Consider the following 25,970-nt stretch of genomic DNA (forward strand, 5'->3'; position numbering starts at 1 on the left):
CATAAAGCAAAAGAGATCTTCCCTGATGCTCGAAACTACTAATGCTTCTTCTCAGTTTTGTTTGCCCTCATATATTTGGATTTGCTTATAATGTTTGTTTATGTTGTTCCTCAATAAGAGAATGTAATCTCCTTGAGGGCAGTCACTAGTTTATTTTCATCTTTGTTTAGGTAGTGTCTAGCTCGTGATAGATACTTAATAAATGTGGTTTGAACAAATGGAAAAGAAAGGAGGGAGGTAAAAAAAAAGAAAGGAGAAGATAAGGGGAAGAGATATAGACAGAGATAGAGAAAGATAGAGAGACAGAAAGAGACAGAGAGAAAATGAGAATGTGTGCCTGTGTGTGAGAGGCAGACAGACAGAGACAGAAACAGAGAGACAGAAGAGAGAGGGAGAAAGAGAACGAGAATGTGTGTGTGCATGAGAAAGGCAGAGAGAAGAGAGAGGCCGACAGACAGAGACACAGAGAGACAGAGAGAGACATAGAGAGAGACAGAGAGACAGACAGAGAGAGAGAGAATGAGAATGTGTGTGCGTGTGAGAGACAGAAAGACAGACAGAAACAGAGAGACAGAAGAGAGGGAGAAAGAGAATGAGAATGTGTGTGTGTGTGTGTGTGTGTGTGTGTGTGTGTGTGTGTGTGTGTGTAAAAGACAGAGAGAAGAGAGATACAGACAGACAGAGACACAGAGAGACAGAGACAGAGAGACAGAGACAGAGAGAAGAGACACAGAGAGAATGAGAATGTGTATGTGTGTGTGAGAGACAGACAGACAGAAATAGAAACAGACAGAAGAGAGAGGGAGAAAGAGAATGAGAATATGTGTGTGTGTGAGAGAGAAGAGAGAGACAGACAGACAGAGACATAGAGACACAGAGACACAGAGAGACAGAGACAGAGACAGACAGAGGCAGAGACAGACAGAGACAGAGACAGAGAGAAGAGACAGAGAGAGAACGAGAATGTGTGCATATGTGTGAGAGACAGACAGACAGACAGAGCTGGAAACAGAGAGACAGAAAAGAGAGGGAGAAAGAAAAGAGAATGAGAATGTGTATGTGAGAGAGAGAAAGACAGAGAGAAGAGAGAGACAGACAGACAGAGACAGAGACAGAGAGGCAGAGACAGACACAGAAGAGAGAGAGAGAGAGAGAGAGAGAGAGAGAGAGAGAGAGAGAGAGAGAGAAAGAGATCCATTTATTCCCCAATATAGTCAATCCCCCTTTTGAATCCTATCATTGGAAGCACTAACATGGTATCTAGCCTCAGTTCTTCCAGCCCATATCAGACTGCCAGCACCCACTGCCCCTTTTCCTCAGCACTTCTGTGTTTTTGTTTGACATCATCTCCTTCCTCCAACACTCGCTTAACAGCCCACTTAGCCCCAGCCCCGCTGCAACCCAGCAGAGAAGCAGGGCTGCCACACACCGGGCATATCAGCTGTCGTCTGCCCACAGCCTGCCATGGTATCCTTTGTCTGAGTGGCACGGCTGAAAACCGCAGCTGTCTAAAGGTGAAATTGTACATGCATTTGATCCTTGTTACTGTTATCACCTTTTCAGGGCCCAACATTTCAAAATCTTATCTGTGGCTGGCGGGCCATGTTTCAGCTTTGTCAAAGCCCGGATATAGGCCGTGCGGTTTTCTGATGATATATCTTGATAAGATTTGTGGAATGCGAAAGATGGAGTTGTCAGCACCCCTTTATGGCACCTCTGAACATGTCAGAAAATGAAAATATTTTCAGAAGTGATAGCATTATTTTGACTGGTGACATGAACTTTTAAGACAACGAATTACTTAAAATAGAAAAAAAAAAAAAAAGACTAAGGGACAGAAAATAAAAGCCTGACTTGGGCAAAGTGACTGATCTGATTTGGGAGATGACTAAGATAAAAGAGGAGAGCAAAAGGCTGTCTACCTTCATATAGAGGGTTAGTAGGTACAGTCTTGTTAGCCTGTGAGTCTCCTTCATCTTGAATAGTTTTCCATTTGTCAGAGAATGGAAGTCAATTCAGGCAACCCTGAGCAAATAATGTATTTCTCTATGAATGATTACTTGTTGCTTAGTCATTTTTCAGTTGTGCCTGACTCTTTGTGACCCTAATTTGGGGTTTTCTTTTGGGGTTTTTTTGAAGGGGGGTGTTTCTTGTCAAAGATAGTGATGTGGTTTTTGTATTTCCTTCTCGAGCTCATTTTACAGATGAGGAACCGAGGCAAATAGGGTTAAGTGACTTGTCCAGAGTCACATACCTAATAAGTGTCTGAAACTGGATTTGAACTCAGGTTGTCGTGATTCTGAGTCCAATTGCTCTCTCCACTGTGCCATCTACATTCCTGAATGATATTTATCAAAGTTATCATAGGGAGAAGATATACATAGGAAAAGTAAATAATAAAAATTAAAATTAAAAATAAATGAAAAAGATGGAGAACCTCCAGCTTCCTTCATATGTACCTACATAAAATGTTTAACTGTCATATGAAGTGGAACTCAATTCATAGGATCTCAGATGTAGCACTGGAAGGATGCTTGGAGTCTTTTAGTATAATCCTCTCCATTTATAAATAGGGAAACTGAAGCCCTGAAGGAAGGTAAAAAATTTACCTTTATTCTAAGTGAATTCCTGAAGATTCTTTTTTTAAAATATAAAATTGCCTGAAATCTGGTTTAATGAGATCATTGTCCTATTAAATAGAAGTGATTTCTCCAAGTATTTTTTGGCCATACCAGAGTTCCTTGCTCTAGCTACACTTCTCACAATTGGGTGCCTCACTTGTGCTAAGAAAATTTGTTTGGATTTTTCATTCTGTTTTACCTGCTTCATCTGGGGTTTGGTCATGCTGAGTGCAGAGAGAGAGAGAGAGAACATTAACCCCGGAGCAATGTTATCTGATTAAAAAAACGATTTCTTTTTTTAAAAACCAGATAACACTAAGCCAAACTTTGATAAAAAAGACAACATTTAAGTAACTGGCTTTAAGCCAGTCAAACAAGCCTTGTCTGAAATTGCTCTTTTGCTACTTAAGGTTAAGTCGGATCATCTATCATGGCTGAATTCCTGTTATTCTAGTGGAGCTTAAATAAGATCTATTTGAACCTTTCCACACTCAGCGATTTGCAGCGTCTGGTCCCTCAAATCATTCTTTTGCTGTCCCCTTTTTGCGCGTGGATGCCAAGCCCATATTGTAACCAAAAAGATATTGCGCATTCATATCTATTTTCTTTGACCACATTCTCAGTGACTGGCTCTGCATGTACAACTTTCCATCATTTTAGAGGTTGGACTCCAATCATTCCTTATCTTCGCAGGCCAAGTCTGTATTTGGAGACGGGACCTTTCTAACTGCGGCAGTAATTTCATATATTAGAGACCAAATTCCAATGATAGTTCCCTCTAGTTTATTAGAAAGATCCAAAATTAAGCTTCTTAAAAAACAATAAGGCAGGTCTCTAGGGACCGTGCAAAAACAAAGCTGCAGATGTTTCCATTTCCAGACCCTTCTTTGCCTCCCAAGAGCTGTATTAGTCAGCTCAGGGGCTGCGCAACAATTTCACTTATTTCCCACAAAGAGGTTTGGGTGTTCAGCTCATTTATCAAGTGTTCCTTGAGAGCCTACTAGGGGCTGGTCCTATGCTAGGTGTTCTGGGAAGCAGATGGATTCATAAGAAACATAAGACATTGTCTTTTCCTCAAAGAGCTTATTTGATCTGTTAGGGGGACACAAGAGCTAAGATTTAGTTCCTTAGAAGTTGTTCTAAATAGAATACTCAGAACAAAAGGTGCATATGTATAAGGTATCAGATCAGTAGAGTACTGGTAAACATTTAACAACCAGCTCTCCAGGAAAAAAAAAATAACGCATCCATGAAACACTTTAATCTGTTTTATTAATGTTTTTTCCATCATTTTCTTGTCTAAGCAATCAACAAAACAGCAAATTAAGACTAATTTGTCTGTTTTGCCCATTTCTGAGATATAAATTCTCATACTGGAAATTTAATAATTGTCTTTTATGAGTTGGTTCAGCCTTGCTCTAGTACCTCTCTAGGATGTATACATATTTATCATGTATTTTTCATATTTATTATTTCCTATAGTATAGGAATATTTCTTTACATTCATGTATTACACTTTATTCTCTAATCCAATGGACATCTACTTAATTTCTCATTCTCTGACCATGGTTCTTAAAGGAATCCAAGCTCTTATTTTACCTACAAAGCTTGAAAACCTGCCAGGATGTGCTCAAAAATAGAGTGTATGTTTATCATTCAAGAACCATCAAGTGAATGAGTAAGAAATCATTAATCATTTACTATATGCAGGCACTGTGCTAAATTCCAAGGATACAAAATTCAGCCAAACAAAAATAGTCTCTGTCTAACTACATCTGAAGAGATTCACCACCATTTTTTTTCCTGTAGGTTAACAGATTTTTTAATCATACCAATTCTCAACGAGCATCTACTAGGTTCATGTTGATAAACCGTGTGCCAGAGGGGCTGCTCCTTCCCCTTCTCCACTGCACCTGAGGACATTTGTCCCATCACTTGCCCCTCTGCCCAGCAGCCCAATTGAAGCTCTTCCTCCCTCCCCTGTCTGGGGTAAGTGGGGCAGCTCACATGTGCGTTGAAAGTGCAGTTTGAGAACTTGGTTTCTAAAAGCTTCACCATCACTCTACTAGGTTATAGATGAGGTGAGAACTGTGTTCACCAAATTACTGAATAAAATGATTATATTACTAATACCTTGAGTTTTAGGAATTAAATAATTCCTCATCTATTTTTTTGAACTGTCATTTACATTTTTGCTTTTGCATATCTGTGTTTCTTTTGATTTGTAAATTTCTTGAGAATAGAAAACTTTGTGCCTGACTCTTCATGATACTCTAGAGAAAGATACTAGAGTGGTTTGCTATTTCCTTTTCCAGCTTCTTTTACAGGCAAAGTGGGTTAAATGATTTGTCCAGGGTCACACAGCGAGTAAGTGTCTAAGCCAGATTTGAACTCAAGATGACAGTTTTTCTGATTCCAATCCCGGTGCTCTATCCACTGTACCACCTACCATCTTGTTCAAATCTCTGCCAGTGAATAGACCTTACTTAATAAAGGTTAATAATTAGGAGACTTTAATTCTACTTAATCTATGATGCTTAGCGAGCACTTCAAAAGCCAGAGCATACTGATCAAAGAATTGCATTTCTTAGCAACTATTTAATTCCATATCAAATCTCCTACAAACCTGTATCTGATCCAGACTCTTCAGGAAGAGAAGAACCATTTAGATACTCCTTGCCTAGGCTGGGAATGGAATACAAAGCACACTTAAGAACAAAGAACTCAATCCAACTTGTTTCAGGGTGTGACAAATGTCAGGATGCCTGAGAATGGCTAGGGATGCAGGGGATGACTTTGGTGTCTTTGATGTCTAACTAAGCTATAAGTACTACACAGTACCTCCTTTGGCTACCATCGAGGTCACTGGAACAAATCGTTCTCATTCATCCATTCTGCTGGGACGAGTCTTCACATGCTTGAGGTAGACACTTCCATAACTCACCAACTGAATTTAGCCCGTCTGCCAGTGCAGATTCAATGTGGTGTGACCACTAGGCATGCTATGGCTTCTTAGAACCACAGGTGAAAGTTAAGTGAAAAGTAGACACAAAAGGTGAATGAATAGCCCTGAAAAGGGTTCAGCAAGCCCTCACACCAAAGGTACTAGTTCTCCCTGCCCAACCCATACCTCTCCCCCATCTCTGAAAACCCTATACACTTTAAAGTAGATCTTGTTACACTTTTTAAGCCAGTGCCTGAATGTAGGAAGTGTTTAATCCATCAATAGCAAATCTTTATTAAATTTCCAGGCATGGTAGAAGTGTTGGGGATGGAAATACAAAGAATACAATAATCCCTTCCCACCAAGAGCTTATATTTTAGTAAAAATATGCTAAACACAAATGTTTTTTATTAATTGATGGATCAACTAAAAACCAAAGAGTAAGGTGATTAGGAATGTGTATATAAACATGACAAATACAGAAATATGGAATATGCTTTCAGGGAGAAGGGGAAGGAGAGAGTGAGAGAATTTAGAACTCAAAATGTTAGAAAAAGAATGCCAAAAATTGTTTTTACAAGGCATTGGAAAAGAATAAAATATTACTGAAGGATAAACAACAGCAACAACAACAAAACAATCTACCTAACCACAAAATTGTGGGTCAAATTCCCTTTCTACATTACTTTTTTTTACTGTTCACTATTTTTAATATTTTACTGGGTCATGACCTTTCACTCTGTGTCTCCTTCCCTTGCGTCCCCTCTGAGAAGGATGTCATATCTTCAAAGTAGATTCATATTGAAATTGGTATTGGCCAACCTGTATTGACAATACTGGTTTATTCTTCCTACCTCGTGATCCCTTTCATTCATTTAATGTCTCCTGATGGTGTAGCAGGTTTTGGGGTTATATTACATAATCCTTTAGCTAAGAATATGTTGTCTTTTCTCTCCCACCCCACCACTAAATGTCAAATAAGGAAATAAAACTCAACTAGGAACAATACCCATCAGTCACTTATCAGTCAGAATCATTCGTATAGCACATAGATTTCTTCCCTTCTGCCTAATTTACTAGCTTCTCAAAATCAGGACAAAGCCACATTAAAAGAGATGTTCCATTCTATTCATCTCTGCCATCACCTAGCACTTCAGGTGCTTTCTGAGGTCTAAATGATACCAAAGGAATCCATCTCAAGATAATCAGAAAATGTTGACCTTGGACATTTAGGTGTACATAATCCATGGTGCATACATGCATGTGTGTGTATGAGTCTGTGTGTGTATGCAGACAAACCATTGGTCCTTCCTCTTCTGTTCTAGAAAGGAGCCAATGATAATGGTCTCCCAGGCTCAAATATCCCACTCATGCACCATAGAGGGAATAGAGAATGGACAAAGAAAATTCAAGGAAATCTTTCTAGTCCTTAGTACTCACATCAATTGATCTCAACAGCTATGTACACTTATACCTTATATTTTATTCAGAATATACATATGTGTATATGTGTTGTTTCCCCTAAGGGAATATTAGCAACTTGAGGGAAGAGATTGATTTTTGCCTTGGTATCCCCAGCACTTTTCTCAGTGGTACAAAGAATGTGCTTAATAAACATTTCTTGAATAACTGGTATTTATTTACTCTTCATAATGTACTATATTAGTACATCCCATAAAAGAAAGGTCAAAATACACTGTTGATACGTGGAGTATCTCAATCAGCTCCCACAAATACTTTTATTTTGCCGCCATCATTAAATAAATAAATGCACATACAGCCTCTCTCACCAACCTTATTTTTACAGCATGAAGATGATTTGAAAGCCACCTCCTCTGCCAGGGCTACCACAATGTCCCGTTTATTTTCAAAGAATCCCTGGCAAGGCTTCCAAAGGAAGGCGTTGTGGGCTTGTGCCAGAAGTAGGTCAGTTTTTTTCTAAAAGAGGGCTACTTTCATGGTCTTTTCAAAGAGCCAGAGAGTAGCATGGCTTCTGATCATGCTCAGATAAACTGCCCCACCTCCTGTACCATGTCCTCCCTGTGGAGATATGCATAAGGTGAAGCAGGATTGTTTTTCAAAGGAAAAAGGATAAATGCATTTAAAAAGGGATAATACACAAACAAGGCCTCTTAAAGTGAGGAATAACTTGACTTTAGACTTGCATCTGTGGGAGGATTTCATGACAGGAGACATATTAATTCTTTGCTCCACAATGGTTAAATGACTTTGCCAAAACTCACAATTGGAATTGCTTGGAAGCCATTTGGAAAAACTTTCCGATATTTACTCAGCATTAAGCTCTTCAGCAAAAACCTCAGAAATCAAAATTTGCCTCACGTCTATTATAGCTCTTGGTAATTTTAGGAGACTTAGAAGAACCACACCAACACCAAGTTTAAACACTTCAGAAGGAATTGCTCAGCTATAAAAGTAATATAAACTCTCTTCCAACCTCACTGGGCCCATCAGGATCTGTCAGGAATGTCTGCATATTCACTAGGGTCTCCAGGTTCTATTGACTTTCAGGCTTTGTGGTTTATCACTTTGTTCTAATGTCCATGCTGTCTTTGTAAAGCATATTTGGTAGTGAAGCCAGGTCTTTATTATTTTATTGATCTTGTTCATCTCCCCCAGGTCTTCACAAAGTGTAAGATACATAGTAGGTACTTTTATTAAAGGTTTGTTGAATCGAATAAACATCTTACTGCCATGGAACAAGAGGCAACTGTGGTTTAGTAAAAGAGCTTTGGACTTGGGGTGATTAGCCCTGGGTTTCAATTCTGGCTCCAATCACCATGGGCCATATAGTGTTGGCCAAGTCACTTAACCCCTCTTAGCCTCAATTTTGGAAAACTAAAGCAATTACATGGATGAGTGGAGTGAAAAGAATTTCTTCCATATTACTTAGCTATTATAAAGAAAAATTGCAGACAAAAGAAGCTGGGTTCAAATCCTGAGTCTTCCATATGGACTGGTAGCTGCCAGATTATACTGCGTATACTCTTGAAATAAGAATCTCTTTGGCCAGTTCCCATGTTGTGGGGGTAAAGTCCCAAAATGCTCTTATTCCTCAAAGAGTTCACATTCTAATGGAGAGAATAATTAGGTATATACAAGATATAGATGAGAGACAAGGTAATCTGAGAGAAGAATGCACTAGGAGGGAATTGAGATAATCAAGAAAGATCTTGAAAATGTGGATTTTAAAATTAATATCCAATATTCTAAGTATTATATTTAATCATATTTATTTATAATAACTTGGGAAAAAAACCTTAGTAAAAAAAGCCAGCAGTTCTCAGCCACTCAAGCAGAAAAAGAAGAGGGAGGAGATTACAGAATTATATAAACAATAGTGTAAAGATGCATAAAAATGAAGGGAAAAGCATTCTGAGTAATGTAGTTTTATGGGGTCCAAGACTTTCTAAGTATACACATAGAAGGTGGAATCTGAGTGGAGCCTTGAAGGAAGCCATGCAAACTAAGAGGTGAGGATGAGGACAGCTAGTACAAAGGCACAAAAATGTAGTATTGTGAACAAATAATAGCAAGGAAGCCAATTTGGGCAGCTTGGGGGCACAGTGGTTAGAATTCTGAGCCTGGAATCAGAAAGACTCATCTTCATTAGTTCAAATCTGGCCCTTCTTTATTGGGCTCTCAATCTTTGCAGAGACCATTTTCATCTACTCTCTAGTCTGTCTCTTCCAACAGCCTTTCTCCTTCTTTACTACTTCATCTCTCTTTTATCATGGGATGTTACATTGTGAGTGACCATAGAACTCATCCAAAACCATATTCTTATTGCACATATGAAGACTCTAAGAACCAGGGAAAAGAGCCTTTGGTCATGTAACTAGTTAACGGAGCCTGGTCTAGAACATAGGTCTTCTATTTTCCATTCTAGAGCTCTTTGCTTTCTATCATATTTCAGTTTGTGAGTTTCCCATTGTGGGTGTTCTGATAGTTTTTCCCGCCAATATGGTAGAACTCAAGGGGCCAAAGACATGTTGGGCCAACTCAAAATGGGCTTAAGGGTTTAGCTGAGAAATTTAGATTCTATTTCTGTGAATACCCAAAAAATTGACTATGAGAAGGAATTTTATTCATTGTCTTGGCGGCATAATGGAATGAACATTAGGCTAGGAATCAAATTTAGGAGTAAGATTTTGTTTAAATTCTAGTTCTGCTATTTGCTATCTGCATGACTTCTTTCAAATCACTTAACTTCTCTGAGTATTTTGTCTATAAAATAAGGAAATTGGACTATATTATCTTTAAGATTCCTTCGAGCTCAACAATTCTACAAAGCAAAATGCATCCCAAATGCAATTATCTTTCATAGGCTCTACTTATACTTATAAGTACTTATGAGTAATTTACTCTAAGTAAATAACCAAAAAGTATATTTTTTCTTAAGGAAAAATCTCATTTTTATTTATTACTGTTTGGTAAGAGAAGATATTTATCCAATTTAGATGCTTGAAAAATCCCTGAATGGTTTTAATTTTTTCAAGCCCAATAACAGATTACAAAAGCAAACAGAAACATGAGACCATCACTTCAGCTGAGGAAGATTAACTGCAGTGTTGTTCTAGGAATTGTCATATTTCTTACACTATTGTGAATTTGGTTAGATCTTGAGAATTAGAACCACTGTGTTGTGTGACCCATTTCTGTCACTTAATGAATTTCCATAAAATCCAGAGTTTCTAGCAAAGTAGAAAACATTGAAATCTATAATGATTATTGGAAAATCTCTTTCAATCTCATTTTCCCCTTTAAAATGAGTGCTTTGAATTTACTTGGCTTGAATCATTTCCTTGATCTAATTAATACTTTTCTATAGACCAGTTTTGATGATTTGGAGGTAGAACACAATCTAAGAATTATCTAGGATATTTTTTGTCTTATTCTCTTCATTTGCCTATCTATAGATTATTTCATCATTCCATAGTAATTTCATTAGAAGGACCACAAATAAGCTTCTTGAGTGTAGGAAACATGATGTTTAAACTTGATATTTCCCTCAGCACCTGCTAGTAATGATAATGTGACTCTTGGTAGACTTCCATTAAGTTTAAATAGACTACCACAAACCAGTTAAAAAGTGTAAAATTTGGTCACTAACCAGTTTGACTATATAATTTTTTCTGTGTGACATTAACTATAAAAAACAGAATTAACTGATTTATTTTTGACAATGAACTAAAACAAAAAATTTGTGAGTTTTTTTGTCATACAGTTTTAAACATCTGAAAGCCCTTCAGAGCTCATTTAGTCCAACTTGTTATCAAATGGGTGAATCCCCTCTTTCTTGTCCTTTACCTCCACTTGAACCCTTCCAGTGATTGAGAACAAGGAGGATCAAAGAGTAATCTATTCCATTTTAGGAGACCTCTAACCATTGTAAGAAGTTCTTATATTGAGAATTGTAATATCCTAATTGTTTCAGTTTCCTAAAATTTAGCAATGCAATTATTAATAGCCATTTTGAATTCTTTTGTTAGCTGGAATTGTAATTCTCCTGGTCTTGAATATTTGAATTCATTTAAAGCAGTCATGTATCTTTTTGATGTTGATGATGACAACTAAGATTCTTTTGGCACTTTAAGATGTGCAAAATGCTTTATAAATTTGATCTCATTTTATCTTCACAACAACTCTGGGAGATAGGTACTATTACATTACTTAGTGAAACTTTCATCTACTGGTACTAATCTTGAATAAATTTAAGATGGGGCAGGTAGGTGGTGCAGTGTAGGTCTGGAATGCCAGACCTAGATTTGGGAACACCTGTGTTCAAATGATCTCAGACACTTACTTGCTGTGTGGCTCTGAGCAAGTCACCTAATTTCTGTTTGACTCAATTTCCCCATCTGTAACAGGGGGATTAAAATAGCACCTACCTCCCAGGGTTGTTTTAAGGGGGAAAAGTTAAATTATAAAGTTCTTTTCAGTGATGGGCACATAGTAGGTATTATATAAATATTAGCTATTATTATTAATTTCTCCTCCAAATGGCAGCTTTCAAATATTTGCTGATAGTGAATGAATCCATGCCTATGTTTCTCTTTTCCAAAATTAAATACAAAAGTTTTCCCAAAATTGTCACATCACACTGCTTCCACATGCTTCAAAATCTTGGTTTCTCTCTCTTCACTGCACACATTCTTGTCTATCAACATCTCTTTTAAAATGTGGTATTAGGAACTGAACACAATCTGACCAGTGAAGACTCTAGTAGAAGTATTTATGTTCATCATATTAGATATTATAATTCTATTAATATAGTCAGATTGCATTATTTTTGGCAGTCATATCACATTGTTAACTCAAATTGAATTTATGAGCCCATAAACTCCTAGGATCTTTTCACATAAATATTGGATAAACCAGGTCTCCCCTAACTTGTTTTTGTATGATTATTTTTTAAAAATTTATTTACATAGAGGACATTAAATTTATCATAATTAAATGTCATTTTCTTAGGTTCAGTCCATTATTTCATCCTATGGAGATCTCTATGAAGCCTAATTCTATAATCTAATATATCTTTTCCTTTTCAACTTTTTCTTTCACTCACCAATTCTATAAGCATGATTGAGGCAAGGCTTTGTTAAAAATATTTGACCATACCATAGAAGACCAATGACATAGTCCTGTAACACACCGCAAGAGAACTCCCAATAGTCTGACATCTAGTCATTAATCAGAATTTTGGGGGCATTCAACAAGTTAGCAATAAAGTTAGCTGTATTCTCATCCAGTCCACATTTTTCTGTCTTATCCATCATGATATTAAAAGACTTCATCTTATAGATTATTGAAACCAGCTGTTTCTACAGCTTTTCCCAATCTTTCAATCTAATAACCCCCCTTCAAGGGGACATACAATTAATTCAGTGTGATTTTAAAAATTAGTAAACCCATGCTAGCACCTAGTAAACCCAACTTTTCTTTAGAAATGCTCACAACTTGTTAGAAAACATAATTGTCAACATGACTGTAATTTCCTTAATGCTTCTTTTAGAAACCAAGGTATTTGCTCCTTTCTGGCTTTCTAACATCTCCTAATTGCTCCAATTTCACAAAATTTAACAACACTTAATTGTTGATAACCATTTTGAATTATTTTGTTACTTTGAATTATAATTCTTCTGGACCTGGATATTTGAGTTTATTTAAAGCAATTAAATATGCTTTTGATGAAGATGATAGTGATGACAACTAAGATTCATATATCACTTTATGGTTTGCAAAATGCTTTACAAATATGATCTCATTTGATTCTCACAATAACTCAGGGAGACAGGCGTTATTATTTTTCCCATTTTATAGCTGAGAAAACTGTCAGAAGTTAAATGACTTGCTAAAGGTCACACAACTAGTAAGTAAATGAGGCCAGAATTAAATTTAGATATTCCTGCCTCTTAAATCTAGAGTTTTATCTACTATTTTACTGTCTCTTAACATCTTCAGGCTCATTTCATCTTAACCTATTTTTTTCCAATTTGAAAGATAATTCTTTTTTGTTATTGTTTTTCCCCCTTTCCCTTTCTTTCCTTTTCCTTTTCTCTCCTTCCTTCCTTCTTTCCTTCCTTCCTTCCCTTCTTTCTTTTTCTTTCCTACTTTCTTTCTCTCCATTTGTCTTTCTTTCTTTCTCTCTGTCTTTCTTTCTTCTTTTTTTCTTTCTTTTTTCCTTCTTTCTTTCTTTTTCTTTTTTCTTGTAACCACGGAATCTATGTTGCAAGGGATTACAAAGGCTCTGTAGTCCAATTTGTAACCTAGGATTCCTTTGATAGAGAACAGGGAAGCCAAATAACTAAGTTGTTCAACATTTTCTCCAATATCTGTGCACATTATACCAGTTTTGCCTAAGAAGCCAAGGCTTCCCTTTCTCATCCTTCATCTTTCTCTCATCAGACCTTTAAAAAGCCCATTTCATATTTTCCTTGCCATTTTTTAAAAGACTGGATTCATTCTCCAAGTTAAGGATTCAACAAGCATTTATTAAGCACTTAATTAATATAAATGTTTTCATTTATTACTATTATCACTGTGGTAGACAGAGATTAAATGACTTCAACTAGGTTCACACAATTAGAATATGTCTGAGATCAGATCTGAACTCAGGTCTTCCTGACTCCAAGCCTGGGTATTCTATGCACTGTGTGACACCATTCACTGCCTTTTCTTGAGCAGTATGATCACTAAGATGACACAGTCACTCTCCCGAAAAGTTCTGAGTCCTTTTCAGTAAAAAAAAAAAAAATTAGTCCAGAATAACACTCTTTACTATTTTTCCCGCTTTCCAAGAGTTGAATTTGTCAATCATAACAAGCCAAGAAATGTTTTACTCTTAGCAGACTGAGAATCCCATCCACTGTTCAAATAGTTGAAGTCTCCCTCCTTCCTTTCCTCCCCCTTAGAATTATGGATTTCTTCTTTGCTGCTTTTAAAAATTTAGATTAGGAAAGTCTCACCTACAACCTCTATCTATCTGAGTAGTCTGTTATATATTATCATGACAATACGCTTGTTTCACTTTCATGTTCACTTCACAAAAAACCCATGCACAATCTTCTCTGTCCTTTTAGTTTTCGGTTTCCACATTTGTATACAGATGTATAACTTTTTAATATTATATCTGGGATTAACAACTCAAAGGACACCTAGAGGTCATCTAGTTCAACTATCTCATTTTACAATGAGGGAAATGAGAGTCAAAGACTTAGATGACAGAAATCACTAGACTAAAAAGGGTCCCCTAGGTTAGAAATAGCAGAACTGGCATTTGAACCCAGATCACTTGACTCCTAATCTTTCCACTTTCATACACTGCCTCGCCATATGTTATTACTCATCTCCCATCCATTTTTTCAGATTTATTTTTTGAACAAGGTATATCTTTCTTTGCCACATTTCAGTCATAAATTCCATATTTCATAGTACTTCATTCTGTAGTTTTATCTAAACATATTTCTCCCTCCCCCTTAAAATTTTGGTTTAAAGCTCTCTTGGTCAGATTGGTATGTTGTCTGCCAAACACATTCTTCTTAGTCTTCATAATATGTGCTCCAGCCTTTGCCAGGTTCCCATAATTCTGGTATTATAAGCCATGGTCCAGAAAAAGCAAACCCTGTTCTTTAACACTGTCATAGCCAGAGCATTCTATATCCTTTTTCCTGTTCCAAAGTCATGGTTTTCAATTAGAAAATGTGAAAATTTCAAACCTGCTTGCTAAGCCAAGTAAAGTCTAAAGATGGCTGCCTACTTACCATTGATTATATGTGTGTGTGTGCGTGTGTGTGTGTAGTTATTACATGTAATTGGCAAACATATTTGCCAATTACATGTAATAACAAATTTCCACATAAGTTTTCCTGTTATATCTGACCATTCATTATTGATGTTCAGTCATTCCAATCATTTCTGACCCTTCATGACCCCATTTGGGATTGTCTTGGCAAAGATACTAGAGTGGTTTGCTATTCTCTTCTCTTCACAGATGAGGAAACTGAGGCAAACAGGGTTAAGCGACTTGCCCAGGATCACAGAGCTGGTAATTTTCTTATGCCGTATTTGAACTCATAAAGTGAGTCTTCCTAGCTTCAGGCCCAGTTCTCTATCTCCTGTGCCACCTTGCTGCCTTTGTGCCACCCAGATGCCCTAGAAAGTTACTCTCAGGGAATTACTTATTTTCTCTTCCTCTTGGATTTTAAATCAGTTCTTTCCCTACTCTGCTCCTGCTTATACCTGTAAGCCCTAATTATTCCCTGAAAGAAAAGATTTATATTCCTCTTCAGAAGGGCTAGATCCATCCTATGTGAGGAAAAGTTTGTCCTGTTGTAATATACAGAGGACAATAGCCTGGAGGAGGAAAGTCCTCATCACTTCCACTCTAGATTTACTTGGACCTTGGAGAGGTTTGTATTATTGTAATATCTCAAGCAGACTATCATGAGAAGGACAAAAGTCCCCATGTCTCCCATCCCCTTTTACAGATATATGAGTAGATGAAGTATTTAGGGAGGAGTAGCACCCCTGATGTGAAGATTCACTGAGCCTTTTTCAAGGTTTCTTATCTACCTCCAGGGTTCATTTGTCTCTCATTTCTTACTTTGTGGCCCCAAGAAACTGTAGCATGCACAGTAGTCAAACCCTACTAAAACCGTTTTGGCAGATGGGCTAAACCAGGTTGAAAGTAGCTGACAAACAATGGACAAATATTCTAAATTAATTAGATAAAATTGTTCAAATTTAAAAAATAATATGGAAATAGGTCTTGATCAATGGCACTTGTAAAACCTAGTAGTTTTACTTGTTGGCTATTGGAGGGAAGTTGGAAGAGGGGAGGAAAGAACATGAATCATGTAACCATGGAAAAATAGTCGAAATTAATTAATTAATTATTTTTAAAAATAAAAAAAAAAAGAAAGTAGCTGACACGTTAAAACAGCTGACACTGTCATTGTCTAGGGGGTGTCTACCCCAAGCATGTGAAGACTTCTTCTGGCAGAATAGATGGATGAGAAGAATAATTGGATCCAATGGCCATGAAGGTAGCTGAAGTAAGTAATCAGTATGAAATATTAAAACAAATACAAGGCCACTGGTGCAGTATGCAATACCAATTGAGGGAAATCAGAAAAGACCTCATGGAGGAGATTTGGGCTTCAGTTGAACTTGGATGGAAACAAGAAATTCTAAAAGGCAAAGGTGAAGAGGGCATCCGTTCCGGACCTTGGGACAAAGCAAGACTGTGCAAAGACTGAGAGATGGGAGATGAGATGCTATATTTGAGGCATAGTAAGTCTTCCAAACTAAGTAGACCCCACAGATATGTTTATTAAAGCTCATACAAGGCTGAAGCCCTGAGACAACTTATGAAAGCTGTTCCTGTTGACCCTATATGTGGGTTTGTATCACTTTCCTGAAGTCTGTCCCAGTAGTTGGCTCCAGGAAGAAATGTCCTTGATATGTATTCATGGGAAAATGGAGGACTCTAGTGGGATTCCCCACAAGGCTTTAGGTAGCTATGGGCAGCAGAGAGGAAGTAGGGATCCAATCTAAGTTAATCAACTTGTTTAAGGATACTCTAGCTAAAAAGGAAGGAAGTACAGTGCTAGATGTAGCTAAGTACATGTGTACCTTGGCTCTACTTCCAAGTAACTACTCTGGGGAAAGACAGAGATCCCCTTTCTCACTTATTTGCCCGTCTCTTTCTCTTCAATATCACATCCTTCTACCTGGCAATCTCTTGATGCTGTTTTTGATTTCCTCTTCTATCCTACGCATATTTTTCTTCCTGACTTCCTTCTTGGATTATTTCTTTCATCCTGTCTAGGAGCCCTTCATCCTCCCTAGAAAGTTGGAGCTTTAAGTGTTTAAGCCCCTTTCCCTTGTCCTTAAGTAGGGACATCAGCTTGTATTTTACAACACAAACAGTTGGTTAGAGCCTCGAGCAGAAAGACAAACAGCTCAAATCCTTCAGTTCAAAAACAGTTATCGAACTTTCTCTGCCTCCTGGATCTTAATTGGAACTATTGCTCTAGTGGGTATCCAATTGAGAACTCCTTCCCCCACAAATTGGCAAGTTTTGACAGGGATCCTTGGTCATGCAGTAGGTTGTCTTGAAGCTGGCATGTCTGTACCCTATTTGTTCCCTGCTGTAGCCTCAAATAATCTCTTTAGGTGTTTGTAATTAGCACCAGGTGGCTCAGCGAGGTGTGAATCTGGCCTTCTTAAGCAAGTCTTCTGTGAGAGTGTATCTTAAACCAATCAACAAACATAGTCCCAACATTCTTCAATGAAAGTGGGTTGTTAGACTAGCCTAGTGGATGAAATGCTAGATTTAGAGATAGGAAGACCTGGGTTTAAATAGTCACAAACTCAGTGAATTTCCACCAAGTCACTTAACTTGTCTGAGGCCCAAGGTCCTCCTCTGAAAATGAGGGATTTGGACACAATGACTTCTTAGGTCCCTTCCAGGATGGACTCTTAATGATCCTATGAATATTCCAAGACTAGTCCTTGCTTTTTCCTTATTCTTTGGTAGTTCATGTTCTCCACTGGGCTCCTCTCTCTCTCTCTCTCTCTCTCTCTCTCTCTCTCTCTCTCTCTCTCTCTCTCTCTCTCTCTCTCTCTCAAAAAAAAAATATATATATATATATAAATATATATGTATATAGGCAGGAACTCACATGAACTCCTTCAAATTCCCCTCCCTTATTTAAAATAATACCTCAAATCAAATTGTGGTGAACTCTCAGCTCATAGAAGGAAAAGAGTTGGACAACTGGTCAGAAAGAGATTACAAAGGATTCTTTGATTGTACTGAATGCAGGACCCTGCTGAATTTTCTATATGCAGTTCCAAGTTGCAGTCCCAGGGCAAAGATAAGCACTGACACTTGTGGCCATAGGAGAACAAGGGCTCTGGTCCTAGTTCCATGTGGAGAAGAATGCTTGTGGTTGCTAACAAGGGAATAGGAAAGCTAGTTAGTCTCACTTCCAAGGTAGAAGGGAGCACTAGCACTTGTTGCTGTAGGGAAACAAGGATCCCTCCTGGGCAAAAAGAGCCCAGGTCTGGAGAGCAAGCACCATACCTTTCTTCTATCATCATTTTGGAAGCAAAGGGTAAGCATCAGAAACTTATAGACTTTCAGAACTATCTTAAAAAACAGAAGCACAAACCACCTGAAGCTTGGGACAGTACCCCTTATGTCCCAGAAGCAAAGACCAACTTTAATGTAAAGTTGAAAATAAAGAAATAAGCTGGAGAAAATGAACAGCAACAAAAACAAACCACTGATAATTAAAAACTATTATGGTAACAGTGGGGGGAAAAGGCACAAATTCAGAAGATAATATCAAAATGGCTATAAGCAAAGCATTAAAGAAAAATTTGAATTGAACATAAACCCAACAAGAATTCCTGGAAGAAGTAACTTTTTAAAAAAAATAAAAAGAGACATAGAGGAAAACTTGGGGAAAGAAATGAAAATGATAAAAGAAAATTATGAAAAGAGAGTCAACATGTTGGTAAAAGAGGCATGAAAAAAAGGAAGAAAAAGTCTTAAAAAAAAACAGAATTAGACAAATGGCAAAAGAGACACAGATATCCACTGAGTGCAACTCCTTAGAAAGAAAAATTGGCAAAATGGCAAACAGGATACAAAAAGTCACTGAAAAAAAGAACTTTAAAATTAAAATCAGGCAAGTGGAAGCTAATGACTGTATGAGACATCAAGAAACAGTACAACAAAATCAAAAGAATGAAAAAATATGAAAAAAATGAAATCTTACATTGGAAAGATAATTGATCTGGAAAATAGAGGAGAAATAATTTAAGAATTATTGGACTACTTGAAAGTCATGAAAAAAAGAGATTAGCTATCATATTTCAAGAAATTATCAAGGAAAACTATCCTGATATACTACAATAAGGGAGTGAAATAGAAATTGAAAGATTCACCAATCACCTCTTGAAAGAAATCCCCAAAATGAAGACTCACAGGAATATTAGAATCAGATTCCAGAGATACAAAGTTAAGGAGAAAATATTTCAAACACTAAAAAGGAAAAATTCAAATATCATAGATCCATAGTCAGGATAAAACAAAATTTAATATTAAACATTAAACCAAAAAAACAAACAAACAAACATTAAAAGATTGAAGGAATCGGTATATATTCCAGAGGGCAAAAGAGCTAAGATTACAACCAAAAACAACCTATCCAGCAAAACTCAGTATAAACTTTCTTGGGGGAAATATAAATGTTTACTGAAATAGAGTATTTTCAACTATTCCTGATAAAAAGTCTGGAGCTGAAGAGAAAATCTAACTCTCAAATGTAAGACTCAGGAGACACATAAAAAGTCAAACTTGAAAGAGAAATTATGAATGATTCAATAAGGTCAAAGTGTTACATTCCTGTATGGGAAGATGATTCTTGTAACTTCTAAGAACTTTATCATTATTAGGGCAGTTAAAATGGATTTTCAGAGACAGGGTATGACTGTAAGTTGACTATGATTGGACGATTTCAAAAAATAAAACTGAGAAGTAAGAACGAGGAATGTACTTCGAGAGGGGAAAGGGAGAGGGAAAATAGGGAAAATATATAAAGCATAAAAGAAAGAACTTTTATAGTGGAGGAAATGGTGGAATAGGGTGGTGGTTAATGCTTGAATCTTACTCTCTTCAGAACTGATTGAAAGAGGGAATAGCATCCACACTCAGTTGGGTATGAAAATCTATCTTACGCTGCAAGGAAATAGAAGGAAGGGTGGATTAAGGAAGGCAGTGGTCAGAAGCAAAACAGACTTTTGGGGAGTGACAGGACAAAAAGAGAGAGAAAGGAAAAATGGGAAAAATAGGATGGAAGGAAATACATAGTTTATAAGTAAAGCTATTAATGTGAATGACATCAACTCACCCTTACAATGGAAGCATATAGACAAATCCAACAATGTATTGGTTACAAGAAACACTAGAAACAGAGACACTCACAGAGTTAATGAGAGGCTGGAACAGAATCTATTATGTTTAAGCTGAGAGGAAAAAAAAAGTAGAGGTAGCAATCATAATCTCGGACAAAGCAAAAACAAAAATAGTTGCAATTAAAAAAATAAACATTTTTCTTAAAGGTACCATAGACAATGAAGTAGTATTTATAATAAATATACATGTATCAAATGGTGAAGCATTCAAAATTTTTAAGAACATGTTAAATGAGTTATAGGAGGAAATAGATAGCAAAACTGTACTATTGGGGATCCTCAACTATTCTCTTTCAGAACTAAATAAATCTAATCATAAAACAAAGGGGGGGGAAAGCTAAGGAGATAAATAGAATTTTAGAAAAGTTAGATATGTTAGACCTCTAGAGAAAATAGAATAGGATTAGGAGGGAGTCTACCTTTTTTCCAACTGTACATGGCACTTTAACAAAAATTGACTGTGTATTAGCCTAAAACCTTGCAAGCAAATTCAGAAAAAAATTAAATGTATCCTTTTCAGACCATAGTGCAAAAAAAAAATCACATTTAATAAAGAACAGTAGAAACTTAGATTAAAATTTAATTTAAAATGTAAATAATCTAATCCTAGGGAATGTCAAAGAAAAAATCATAGAAAACAATCATTTCCTTAAAGAGAATATCAACAATGAGACAAAATACAAAATTTATGAAAAACACCCAAACCAGTACTAGAAAGAAATTTTATATTTTAATTTCTTAGCTTAATAAAATAAATATTAGAACAAATTTAAAAATCCTCAATTAAACACCAAATTGGAAATTCTAAAAATCAAAGGAGAGATTAGTAAAATTGAAAGTGAGAAAATTATCAGGCTAATAAATAAAATCAGGAATTGGTTTTATGAAAAAACAATAGAATTCATAAACCCTTAGTTAATTTTATGTAGAAAAAAGAAAAAGGAAAACCAAATTACCGATATAAAAAATGAAACAAGTGAATTTATCACCAATGAAGAGGAGATTAAAGCAATTAGGGCTCCCCCCCAATCATATGCCAATATATCTGACAATCTAAGAGAAATCTAAAGGAAAATGTAAGGATAAATATTTACAAAAATATAAGTTGCCCAGACAAGAGGAAATAGAATATTTAAATAACTCTATCTTACAAAAAGAAACTGAACAAACCATCAATGAGCTCTCTAAAAAAAAATGCCCAAGAACAGATGAATTCACAAGTGAATTCTACCAAATAGCTAAAGAACAATTAATTACAATACTATATAAACTTTTTGGGAAAATAGTCTAAGAAAGAGTTCTATCAAATTCCTTTTATGACACAAATAGGATTGTATTTCCTAAACTAGGAAGAGTAAAAAGAAAGAAAGGATATTGTAGATCAATTTCCCTAATGAATATTGATGCATAAATGTAAAATAAAACACTAGCAAGGAGATTATAACAATATATCACAAAAATCATATACTATGACCAGCTGAGATTTATATCAGGAATATACAGCTGGTTCAGTATTAGGAAAACTATCAGGATATTTGATCATATGAATTACAAAAACAATAAAAATCATATGATTATTTCAATACATCCAAAAAACCTTTGTATAAAATACAAAAATCATTCCTTTTAAAAACCCTGGAAAGTGTAGTAATCTGTGAAGGAAATAAGCTAGACGCCTTCCTAATAAGGTCAAGGGTGAAATAAGAATGCCTATTATCACCATTATTATTCAATATTGTACTAGAAATTATAATTATAGCAATAAGACAAGAAAAGGAAAATTAAACTCATTCTTTATAGATGATATGGTGGTATAATTAGAGAATCCTAGAAAACCAACTAAAAACTAGTTCAAATAATTCAGCAGTTATAGGATCTAAAATAAACCCATATAAGTCATTGACATTTCTATATATTACTAACAAAGCCCGTCAGGAAGATATATAAAAAGCAATTTCATTTAAAAAGGCAGCAAACAATATAAAATACTTGGAAATCTACCTGCTATAGTTGCAAAACATTTTTCACACAAATAAAGTCTGATCTAAACAACTGAAGAAATGTTAATTGTCCATGGATAGGTCAAGCCAATAAAATAAAAATTACCATTCTACTTAAATTAATTTATTCAGTGTCACATCAATCAAACTACCAAAGAATTATTGTATAGAGGTAGAAGAATATAAAGAGAATAAATGGAAAAAATGAGAACAATACAGTCTGAACAATTTTGGGTGTCTCTCCATCTAATTTGTTTTTCATAGCTGTTCCAAATCAGGTTTGGTGAAGTGATAATATCACATTCTGTTGTCTAAAGAAAAAAGGAAGCCAATATTCCTATTTTCTCTAGAATTATCTCTATATTCTCTGTTTCAAGCTCAGATTCCCACAGATTCTTTCCTTGCTCCTAAGAAATTTAGAATCCAAACATTTCTTTGCACTAACCAAGGCTCTTGGACATCAGTTTTACTGTGGGTCAAAAGGAATTCACAGTAGTTATGTTAAGTGAGGAAATATGCATGACAAATTTCCAAATGATTTTAGTGAGTTGACACCTGGATAAAAGGGGAGCAGTAAACCTCCCATGTCATCTCCTAAGAGGAAGGAGCCCAGCCTAGTCACTTTTCTTAGGACCTCTCTAGGATCAGTCACTGTGCACATGAGAGAAGATCAGGCAAATGGAGAGTCTACTCAGGCTGTGTCAATGAAGCTCCCTTACCACTACCACCACCCTAATTGTTTAGTCAATCAACAAGCAGATAAGAAGCCCCTCATGTGCCAAGCACTATGTTAGGCACTGGGGACCCAAACATAAAAAATTAAATAATCCTTACTCCCAAGGATCTTGCAGTATGCCCTACTTTGAAAGTACTATTTTCCTAAAACATTTTCAGAATGGGGAGTATTTTAAATTCTGCTGTCCATAATCATATGTGTAGTCTTATGCCCTGACAAAATGCTGATATACTTTTGGGTAGCTGTTACAGTAAATCTTTCCATTCCTTTCACATTATTGTCAACACCATCATTGTCCTTCTAATTGAAATATGTATATTGTGTTTATATGCATATGTGTATATATGCATATAGAGCCATATATAAATTATATATGTATGCATATATATACATACAAAATTTTTAGTGCAGTTATAATCTATAAATCTTTAAAAATTATTTTGGGGCACTCTGTATATCTTTGGATTCTTATAACAGCTCCAGAAAGTAGAGTTTCTCCAGGAACCTTGTACCACAAATAATATACATTTTACAGAAAAGGAAACTAAGTCTCAGAGATACTATGACTTATCTAGGGTTACATAGCTAGTCAGAGCCAGAAGTATGATATAAATCTAGATATCTCTCCTGACTCTGTTCAGCATTCTATAGGTAAGCAGTGCATCATAGCAACTTAAGTGTTAGACTTAGACTCATGAGATATCTGGATCCCTACCAGCTATGAGATGTTTGACAGGTCACTTAAATGCTCTGCACCTCAATTTCCTCATCTGTAAAATGAAAATAATCATTGGTATAGTACATACTTACCCATATTATTTTGAGGCTCAAATGAGGTAATGTATTTGAAGTACTGCTAATTTTTTTTGTCTTCATAACTAGTATTTTATTTAGTTCTGGGCATTATATATATTTTTTTCATTTAATAATTTTTATTTTTTAGAAAAGTTAACATGGTTACAGGATTCATGCTCTTACTTTCCCCTTCACCCCCTGACTCCCCCTCTCATAGCCAATGCACATTTCCACTGGTTTTAACATGTGTCATTGATCAAGACCTATTTCCAAATTGTTGATAGTTGCATTGGAGTGGTAGTTTCGAGTCTACATCCCCAATCATGTCCGCCTCAACCCATGTGTTCTAGCAGTTGCTTTTCTTCTTTTTTTCCACTCCTGCAGTTCTTCCTCTGAATGTGATGCCTGCCCTTTGATCCAGCCATACCATTGTTGGGGTTGTACCCCAAAGAGATCATAGATAAACAGACTTGTACGAAAATATTTATAGCTGAGCTTTTTGTGGTGGCAAAAAACTGAAAAAGGAGGGTATGCCCTTCAATTGGGGAATGGCTGAACAAATTGTGGTATATGCTGGTGATGGAATACTATTGCGCTCAAAGGAATAATAAACTGGAGGAATTCCATGTGAACTGGAAAGACCTCCAGGGATTGATGCAGAGCGAAAGGAGTACTGCTAATTTTTAATTAAATTCAGTTATTTCTATTCTGGCAGCTGGGTGGCAAAGTGGATAGAGCCCAGGTTTTGCAATCAGGAAGACTCATTTTCCCTAGTTCAAATCTGATCCCAGAAATTTACTAGATATGTGACACTGGACAACTCACTTAACCTTGTTTGCCTCAGTTTCCTCATTTACTTTTCCCTATCTACCTTTCTGTGTACCAAAACAAGCAAGCCCTGGGAGGGCAGGGATTGTTTCATTTCAGTCTTTTTATCCCAATCACCTGGTACATTATAGGTATTTAAAAATGCTTGTTAGGGAGAGGATGCAGTAGATAGAGCACTAGGGCACCTGGAGTCAGAAAATTCAACTTTTTGAGTTCATATCTGGCCTCAAGCACTTATTAGCTATATGACAATGATCAACTTACTTAATTCTGTTTGCCTCAATTTCTTCATCTATAAGATGAACTGGAGAAAGAAATGGTAAACAACTCCAGTATCTTTGCCAAGAAAATCCCAAATGAGTCAGGAGCAAACTGGTACAAATGAAAAATGACTAAATAACAAACAAGTAAAGAAAACTGGAGAATTCGCATTCAAAAATATTTAAAGTCTCTCAATTAAAGGTCAACACAGAAATGTATATAATGTGTTTATACAATCAAAGATGAGACAAAACTCAAATTCTCAGTAAATTCTGCCCCTTGCCCTTCCACACTCTTCAATCTTTTCTCTCTCTTTTTTTTTTTTTAACAAATACACCAATCTTCCCTACAATGGTTTTCAAGTAAAGAGACTAAAGTAGTAGGAATCCAACGAGCTGGAAAAAAAAAAAAAACTGGCCTTTTCTTTCTCTCTTTTGTTCTTATTTCCAGGCCACACTAATACTCCTTAAGAATGTTCCTCTGCTGTACTTCAGATAAGAGTGTTGAGCCCATAAATTCATTAGCCGGTAACAGAGCAAGCTCACTTTATCTCTGTCTTTTCACAGGACTCAGGTTTCCTTCTGTGCCAGGAGTCATACATCACACTCAACATGTATGTCTCCAGAGCCAACTGAGAGAAAGTGCAGAAAAACTACTGTTAACAAGGGAGTAATTACATTCAGCATAAATTAATTATTGGTCACTCAGGACTGGTGGGAACAGGCCACACAGGCTGCCCCTGCCTGGGTTCCCACCTTTGAGGAAAGAAACATTCAAATATGGATCCCCGGACGACAGGAGACAGGCTATTTCTGGTCTACTGGTCTTGAACTTATCATATTTGCTAATATGACATGTGGCTTATTTGCTTTAACACTGTAGGTACATTGTATTTTTAGGGCAAACATGACTGATAGTCACTTGGGATGGAGGTCACTGCATGGCGGTCAGCATGAAGACCGGCGAAGTCATGCCAGGAGGGACTTTAAAATTCAGCTCAGCCAAAAGAACAGGATATGGATCAGTGAGCAGATGATGGAAGGTGTTCATGAGGAATTTAGCTTACTGCACAGTGCAAAGAACTCCTCCCCCCTCCATCCCAGAATGGAGATGGATGAAGTCAGAATAACCTGGGAACCAGATTGGCGCAATCTCTTGGGGGTAGAAAGGAACTATTTGGTGTCACATCCAATGGATGTGTTTTTTGTTGTTGTTCCTCATAACTGTGAAGTGATCAACATCTCCAGGGAAATACACATCATCATTGTCCTTGTCAT

Source organism: Gracilinanus agilis, chromosome 4 (assembly GCF_016433145.1).
Source record: "Gracilinanus agilis isolate LMUSP501 chromosome 4, AgileGrace, whole genome shotgun sequence".
NCBI classification, from domain to species: domain Eukaryota; kingdom Metazoa; phylum Chordata; class Mammalia; order Didelphimorphia; family Didelphidae; genus Gracilinanus; species Gracilinanus agilis.